Genomic DNA, 9,120 nt, shown 5'->3' with positions numbered 1-9,120 from the left:
CTGATTTCCCCCTGATTTTGGACTGATCCTCCTTTGCTTGATAAAATAAATATAAACTTCCATACTTGATAGACTGTCCCATTTTTATGTTGCGTTAGTTATAAAGTTTTCTGTTATTGTGGTGCAGCCATGACTTGATAAAAGAGTTGAATTAAACTTAAAGCAGGAGCCTTGTAAAAGAGATGACTTGGAAGGAGGTCAGGGTTTTGAAGCCAAAATGTGGGTTGAAAGAGAAGTATGTAAGCACCTTTACTCTGTTTATTGTTGCTTTCAGAACAACCCATAAAGGGATTTTTACTGTCCTTGCTCAGAAAAGCAGCTGTGGTAAAGATGATCGACTGTTATTCCAGCGAAGGTGAATTCAACTTATTTCTAAAGGTGTTGACTAACTCCTGAAAAAAAGGAGAAAGATGAGGCTGAGATGACCTGCTGCTAGAAACATACTTTTTGATAAGTGGATGTGTATTGATTTTGCTGTGAATGACGGTCAGTATTGAACCTCAAACAAAGATCTGGCAGCTTGGTTGGCTGCCAACAAAATATGAAGACAGAGAGAAAGAGGTACAGATGAGAGATGACATATAATGGTAAGAGACAAATACCAAGAAGAAAAGATAAAAACTAAGAAAGAGGCAATACTCTGGACACAGCATGGTGCCACAGCTTGTGTGAAATCCTACACAGATACACATGCTCTCAGACTCATTAAGTCTTTTGACACCTCCCTGCTCCAGACATTTCTGTAGCCTCTTATAGTAAGGATCTCTTGTCTCTTTCACACACAGCAGTGCATTAAATAGGACTGTCTGGATGTTGCCTTAAGCATGCAATCTACACACTGAACACCAAGGCAATCACCTCCCAAACACTGGCTTGGGACTCGAAAAAAGAAGACCTCCAGGCCCTATCAAGCTGCAGAGGTGGGACTCCACTGTGAGGTTTGGGTTTGAAGTAATAAGCTCTTCATTAAAATGCATCTAAATAATGCTGTTACACAAGAGATACTCAACATGCTGCAGGCAATTTGGCATGTATTATAGAGGAGACAGTCAACAGAGGATTTCCCTCTCAACTCTGCTTTCAATTCATCTTAAAAAATAGATGCAAGCGACTGATGTCACTGTACAGTGTTAACTGCTTTGGCTAGAGGTTCAAGCTTTTACTGTAAAAGAGAGAGATTTTTGTTTCCACCACATAGAAGTGTTCTGTCTGGCTGTGAAGGTGATGCAGAGATATGGATGTTTGCCATAAGACACAAAAGCTGATTAAATGGTGACAGTTTTGTCTTTTAGCTTTGTCTAGAATGAAGAGACACTGTCTACCAATGATGAGGTTAGTCTGTCCTTCCATTTGTCCAATTGTCTCAATATATCAACAATAACTGGCCGTAGCCACATTGTCGTGTAATTTGCTGTGAATTTTCATTGTTCTCATTATCTTGGTCCCTAATTATTTTGGTGACCCACTCATATCATTGGTCTAGTGCCACCATCAAGTTAAAATTTCCAGTTGCACAAAATAAATTTCCAATTCTGAAAGACAGACTGCCATGAAATTTACTGAACATATTTATGCTCGCCAGAGGACGAACACTCCCATTTTGGAGACTAGTAGTTTTCCTCTATAGCACCAGCCTGTGGACAAAATGTTGACTTTGAAATCTCATAATATAATAATAAAACAGTCAGCCTGCCATTAAATTAGCTGAGAAAATTAATTCTTCAGAGGGTAAGTACAGTGCAAGTACAGTATCAGGTTATTGTTGGTTCTTGGGCATTATACTTTAAAGATTATGATGACAGAGCAAATGTTAGTAATGCTTTACTAATAAGAGTCTGGGCACATGCTATAGGTGGAGGCTGGACTCCACACGTCTGTACAGGTGGAGATGGAAGTCATCCCTGGATACCAAACCCATTAACCCTGACTAACCTGAACAATCTCTGACAGCAGTCCTTTATGCTAACGTCATCATGCTAACATGCTCACAATGGCAATGCTAATGTGTTGATGTTTAGCAGGTGTAACATTTGCCATGTTTATCATCTTAGTTTAGTATGTTAGCATGCAAAAATTAACTAATTAGCAGTAAATACAATGAACACCTGAGGCTTAATGAGGAATATCATTAGTCATGCAGTTGTTTTATCGTAAACCAAACTGAAATATTGACCTGATGATGGTGCTAGATGTCACTAAAGTCATTACAATTCATCCTGGGGGGACATGAATATCTGAACCAAATTTTAAGGCAATCCATCTAATAGCTGTGGAGACAACACTGCACGAATTAAATTATATTAATTTGCCAGACGCTTTTGTACAAAGTTAATTACAATAAGTGCATTCAAACCACATGGGAGCAAGACCATCCAAAATTGGAAGTGTTTTAAATAAACGACTGAAAACATGTTCAGTGTCACAGCATAAGTGCTTGAACATGTCTTTTTCCTCTGTTTTTTAAAGAAATGAGATGTAAGTGCTAGCGAGGATTAGTGAGATGTAATCTGAAAAGGTGGGTTTTTAGCGTGCGACAGAAGAAGATGGGCAGTGACTCTGCTGTCTTCACTTCAGTGGGGATTTTATTTCACCATTGCAGAGCCAGAACAGAGAAGAGCTTTGACAGAGATGAGTGATGGGGCGGCCAAACGTCCAGAGGCAGAAGAGTGCAATAATCGGGCCAAAGTGTAAGTAAAAAGTGAAAATGTCAAGCTGGCACCGGAGGACAAGTCAAGGGATCATCAAAGTCTTTATGATTCATCCTCTGGGGACCAAGAGTGTCTGTACAAAATTGAATGGCAATCCATCCAATAGTTGTTGAGATATTTCAGTCTTGACCAAAGTTGTGGACATTGCCATCTGTACAGCAATGTTGCTAGTATGACTAAAACATTAAATGAACACTGTTTTGCTCCCGTAATTATTTATTTTATTATAATTTTTTAAATATTTTGCTGCTGTTGAGTAACTTTCTGATAAGCGATAGATCTTCATCAGGCACAAAACATTTCTACAAGCACATTATATCACGTACATATTAGAAAACAATCGGTCCAGCACCTGTTGAGCTGAAAAGCTTTTTTGAATTACCTTTACTTACTCTAAATATAACCATTGTCAATTTAATATGTAAACATGCCAATCTTAAGGCTTACTCCCAAACATTACCATCTTAATCTTGTGTCTAAATCTAACTTTCTGGTTTGATGGGTCACTCACCGCGCTTCTACCCATAACCCTGACGGAATCCATAATTTCACCTGCTGGATTCACGTGGTTTCACACAGACCGTAGACATCAAATCCCTCACATCAGCAGTGCCTGAGGCGAAATCCAGCCAAACACAAATCGCTGATGGACGAGGAATGACACGAAAGATGGATGATGCTTTAAAGAGAGGATGGTGTGTTGGAAGCCAAGCGGGTTACATCAAGAAGATGTCTCACAAAATGGAGAAAAAGCGTACCCCTGAGTTTGAGTGAATGAGCTTTTCATGTTTTTATGCTTTTAGTAAGTAAACCACCAAAAACCTTAGTATGTCTTCTAAGAACACCTCACGCAGCATCCCCTCAGCTGTCTGACTGCAGTGAATTATGAACTGTATGAAAATGAGCAGATGTCCTTAAGATCCCTCACAATTATTCAAATTAGTTTTTTTTTGCTTGCAATGCATTCAAATTAGCCAATTATATGCAAAGTATGTAAGTCGAACGTATATCCCCCCCTCCTCTCCTGCCGGCTGCTAAAACCTGCATAGTAAGCTGCAGCATTATTTGGTGTGCGTGGATCATAAGACAGTGTAGTGTGTGTGTGGATTGAGGAGTAGTAGGGAGCGCATTGGTCGGTGGGGAATGATCACATGACAGTGACAGCATGTGCGATTTAAAAGAAAGGAAAAGAGAGACTTGAGCATCAGATACGGGCTGATACGTGCGGAGGATCTGTCTGAACATCCGCTCACCTCTCTGCTCTGCCGCCTCCAGCAGGCTGCTGAAAAGGGACAGCAGCTAAAATACGCTTCTTTTTTTTTTTTTTTTTTTTTTTTTTAACGCTGTTCCACCTATGCGACAATAATTCCCTCCCTTCATCTTCTGCAAAATTAAAGCATTGACCTACCTTTGTTTCGTTCATCCTCACAGCGGTAAGGAGAGGATCTTTCATAATTCTCCACAAAGGTAAGAGAACTTTTTTTTTTTTTTTTAAAAAAAGCAGTCATTTCAGCAAAATTGTTATTGTTCCCTGGGTATAATCTCGCGTTGTTATACGTGATACGAACCCAATTAAGAACTGCAATCAGGGATGTTTTTCTTGAAATATTTGGGGGGAGAAAAAAATCCCATGCATGCTGTGACAGAGCATGTGCACCTGACAAAGGAGGAGACGATCATATATTCTAAGAGAAATCAGATTCAACTGTATATTGGATATATTGAAAGGTATTTTTTTAATGATGTTTTTACAGGCTACATGATTACTTACAGTTACAGCAGCAGCCTAATTAATTAAACAAATCATGTGTGATTAATTTCGCCTTTGCCATTAAATATGAAATCCCCATTTCCAATTAGGAATGTATATTAAATAACTTACTAAATATAGAAAAATACATTTAATCAACATGCAGAGGCAATCCTGATTTGCAGTTTATTTTTGTTCTATTAGTTTACTGTGCAATTGCAGTAGATATTCTTTGATATGGCACAAGTGAGTTTAAAACTCAGACAACTCACTGCAGGAGCAAATATTGCTGATTCTTTATTTTTTTCTGTATCTGCATTTTTCCTTTTGCCAAATATTGTATATCCAATTAAGGGAACATTTTTGAAAAGGGCTTTTGTGTTGAAGTCTTCTGGTTTGAATCCCATCTGTGAAAATCTTGGAGGGGGAATGAGACAATAGATGACCCACTCTTGCCATCAAACTATAGTGCCTCTGAGCAAGGCATTCAACAGCCGGTGCTGAGCAGCTCCTGTGTGAATATGTGTGTCTGCGTGAATGTGCAAGGTGTCTGTGTCTGTTTGTCCATAAATGGAGGTGACCATTGTGGGGAGGATTTTATCCTTTGCCAGTACAGACACATGAAAGAGTGTCACAACACTCCAGTTCATCCTTTGATCTCTGTAGCGTTACAGCTGTTATTTTAGTAGTTTTCTGGCTGCCGGTTTGTCCAGAAAGTGAAGGAGAATGATGCAGTTGATTCGGTTTTGAGGTAATTGCTTCCATACAGTAGTCCATCTGGGGTACATGTGTCTCTTTGAATCCTAATGACAACCTGCACAGTCCTGGACAACCTGTACAACCCTAGACCTGGGTGTCCTGGATGCCCAGCAGGCTGCAGGCATTTATACCATAACCTTGCTGCACACTGGGCGGTCTGGTCGATCACCTTTGTTGAATGTCAAACCTGCTCTCTTCCCCTTCCAACTTGCTTTGTACTTTTCAAACTGTACCATGTCATTACAAATATGCCTTAAAACTTTGATCTTGACAGCTAAAATGAATAATCCATCTTCTCTGTAATATCCTGCTGACCCCTAAACCGTTTTTTGTAAGTGAAAATGAGGGTGGTATATTCCTTTTTAGTTCATGCACAATCACTGTAATTAAGCCTGCCAGTCAAATGGGTAAAAGGGTCAAGAGCGGCGTGAGAGTGCTTTATTCTGTCCAGAAAGGACGAATAATGTGTTGTTTGTATAGATTAGATCAGTGGATGAAACATGTATGACAGCTGCCTTGCTAGTAATGAGAAGGGTTAGACTTGTATTTCTTCAACACATGAGCTCTCACTGACCTACAAAACATAATTATTGAATAAACAAAAAACTACATTAATGTAAGAATCAACAACATTTTATACAAGTAAATGTCAGTGGCACAGCTCGCTTTCCCACATTAAATCCAGACTCTGGTTTATCAAAGCTTTAACTTTTATATTTTCTGAAGAGACATAAATAGTATAAAAGACATTGAGTGCCAAGTTGGCTTGGATTTTACTGACCACTTAGGAGCCATAAACCATTCCCTATAGTAATTGGCTTTAGGAATAGTTGAGAATCTATCATCTGTCTTTAATAGTGTTTAATACTTCCCTGACAAATAAAACATTTTCTCCCATGGTTATTAATACTCAAGTTATTTTAGTGTAGTGCAAACACTTTGCTCAAAATCGTTCTAAATCATTTGAATGTTCAAATAACGCATTATTTTGCAGGAGAATGTAGTTTGTATGGCTATATAAATAGAATTTCAGTTCCAGATGGGGGTATTTAAAACAACAACTTGGATATTAAAGTGAGTCCTGAATTCACTGAGACTCAAATAGCTTGTTGCTTCATGGTCCATGTTGGGAATCTCCGGTTCCTCATGAAAGAAGGCCAATTAAAGTAACATCAAACCCAGATGGTCAAGTCACCACCTGAAAGTAACCACCACTAATGGTCCAGAGGATTCATGTAGCATTGAACTTTGTTCACACAGGCAGTGATGAATCAGCACGTCACCACAAGTCTGCTTTTCTTTATAGTTGAGTCATACGTTTTTTTTGCCCGTCACCATGTACCTTTTAGTTTTGCCCAAACCCTCCTAAGATCAACGTATTTGGCTTTGCAACTAAAAGATTATAAGGCATTAGAGGATTTGTCACACGCAGCTCAGCAAATGCTACAGCTGTTCCTGTGGCCTTAAATGCATCGATGAAACTGACCGCCAACTCTGCACTCAGATCAATTAACACTGAGGGAAATCATCCATTTTCATTCTCATACTGTGGCACACAGTATGAGAATGAAAATGTAGGCACAATAAGTACAGTACGTACAGTACGCACAAATTCGGAGCAAACAATTTTCAAGTGTGAAGGCAAAGTGATTCATTTAAAAAAAAAAAAACAACCCTTTTCTTTTTGAGCTTAAATTTGCCCTACTTTATGAAGCCTCTCTTTTGTTCTTCTTCTTAATGTAGCTGCAGCTACGTTGTTGCCCCTCTTTTGACATGTTTCTAATTTAAGTGGCATTTATAATATATTTCCAGTAATCCTTAAAGCTTTCAGTCTGTAGTTTCTCTTCAATTTTCAGGCAGTATCCTAATTTAACATTCACCTTGTGGACTTCTCATGTACCTCTGCACATTTTTACTGTAAACAGACTGCATTTACGCCCCAAGTCAGGCAGTTTTACACAATAAAATACTTTGCAATTATCCTTTGAATGACCCAGGGCCAGGAACTGTTTACACTTCTACCTTTATTTCTTATGTAAGAAATGCCAGTAACTAAGTGATATTACATTATATTCTTACAAATTTCTCACAGTGTTCTTCACATCTTGTTGACAGTACAGTAAATTAGCACTGAATCACATAATGTAGAAAACTGTTGGAGGATGTTCCTCTGTCCTTCAGTAGATAAGTTCAAGTTGACCATTTGCCTTTGAAAACTGATTAAAAACATTACACTGTCAGTCTGCCACTCTGGTGTTTATTAATTACACAGAAGGTTAAGGATACAGTTAACAAAGATCTAAATTTCAGGTGCTCAGAGGTCATAACTGATGCACCACCAGTCTGATTTTGATGAAATGGGGAGGAACTGGCTGCCTCTAGGGGTCCCTGCATTATTTATGAAGGATGCCTTGTTTGCTTGATTTGTCTTTTATTTTATTGTCATTATGATTGTACACATCTCTGCACTGTGACATGGAGTCAACCTAGGACTGCAAAACTTTACAGAAACATGGGAAACACGAGGCAAAACTTTTATTACCCGTTTCAAACAAATATTCTGCTACACAATCAACATTCAAAATCTTAAGCAGCTCATTGTGGGTTTTTTTTTTAATTGAATTTCTTCCATTTCTACATCTTCGACAACTATAACCTTGTATGTATGTTTTGCTGAATGTAGATGAAATGTGGATCTCAGGATACAGGTTCCAATTAAGAAAATCAAGAATAAGGACTAGACAAGGTTAGATTCTTCCTTTTTATGTGTGAACTTGAAGCAGAGAGTGTTTGTAAATCATGAATGCATTGACTCTATGTGTTCGTTGAATGTATTTAAAGTGCAAGACTGAATGTGTAGTAAAATATATAGCATGCTACATGTACTGTACATGGGGGATTTAACAGATTATTATGTTGGACATGGCCTGTCAGATATTGTAATTGTCTCAGAACATGAATGAACATTGTGACCTATGTCCGATCACACGTCCACACACACACACACACATAAACGTATACTCCTTTGCACATACTGACATCATTTTTGATTCTCAAGTCGACTCATGTTACATTTCATCAAAGAAAAACTCACAATTTGCCTCATTCTGTTGTACTGACATTGATTTTTACAAAGGATGAAAAGATGAAAGAGAAATTTTAGTATGTTAAGCCTATAAGCCATAGATGAGAGCCAAGTGAAAAATGGGGAAAACTGCACAGCTACCATTGTAAAGCTCCTGTAAATGTAAATAGCAAAACGTTGGTTTTCATGTCATGCCATGTTTGCATACATGCGCCCTCCTGCTGAGAGCATGAGCTTGTGTTGTTTTTAGTCCATTTATGCATTTGGCCAGCTACAGTAAGGCCAGACTTCATCTCTGTACTCTTGTGTAAAGATAAACAAAATAGTGAACAAAAGCAAAACAAATTACTGTTTACCTTACAGTCATGATTAATGAGTTTCCCCATTGATATTCCTGAAAGACACTCCAACTGCTGTACTGAAAGAGGATCAATGCTACTGTTGCACAGCAGGAAATCTATTGCTTAACAGCACTTTGCTAAAAAAAAAATGTGAGCAGGCCAATTTATAGCTTTCCTGCCACATGTATGTTGTTGCAGAAAATAGCAAAACAGCGTATAATAATTTTTCAGCGTGATGCAATAGTTTGAAGTTTGATGTATCTGAATTTAATGGATTGAATCTGTTATTATATATGTTTTACCATGCACATCCAGTAGCATAATGATACAAATAATAAACATGGTTAGAAATGCAAGTAAGTAAGGAGAAAATTAGACTTTGTGGGAGCAGTATTTAAAGTTGTCAGTCTAAAAACTGTCGCCCACTATTCTCCATAATTACAGACACCTACACTTAATTGAGCCTAATAAGGTGTC

At 38.2% G+C, this 9,120-nt stretch overlaps 1 protein-coding gene across 3 annotated transcripts in view; it reads left to right on the top strand.

Moving 5' to 3' along the window:
- The first annotated feature begins 3,069 nt into the window (after positions 1-3,069).
- Positions 3,070-9,120, top strand: part of rap1gapb (RAP1 GTPase activating protein b) — a 93,354-nt gene continuing 87,303 nt past the window's right edge. Inside the window, exon 1 of one of the 3 annotated variants that reach the window (XM_067586571.1) lies at positions 3,070-4,175. The gene's annotated coding sequence lies outside the window, so the exon portion shown is untranslated. The remainder of the gene's footprint in view (positions 4,176-9,120) is intronic. The other 2 variants (XM_067586574.1, XM_067586573.1) reach the window with 2 other exon arrangements.

This window comes from Thunnus thynnus, chromosome 4, assembly GCF_963924715.1.
Source record: "Thunnus thynnus chromosome 4, fThuThy2.1, whole genome shotgun sequence".
Classification (NCBI taxonomy): Eukaryota; Metazoa; Chordata; class Actinopteri; order Scombriformes; family Scombridae; genus Thunnus; species Thunnus thynnus.
This window is presented reverse-complemented; position numbering and strand designations above follow the sequence as displayed.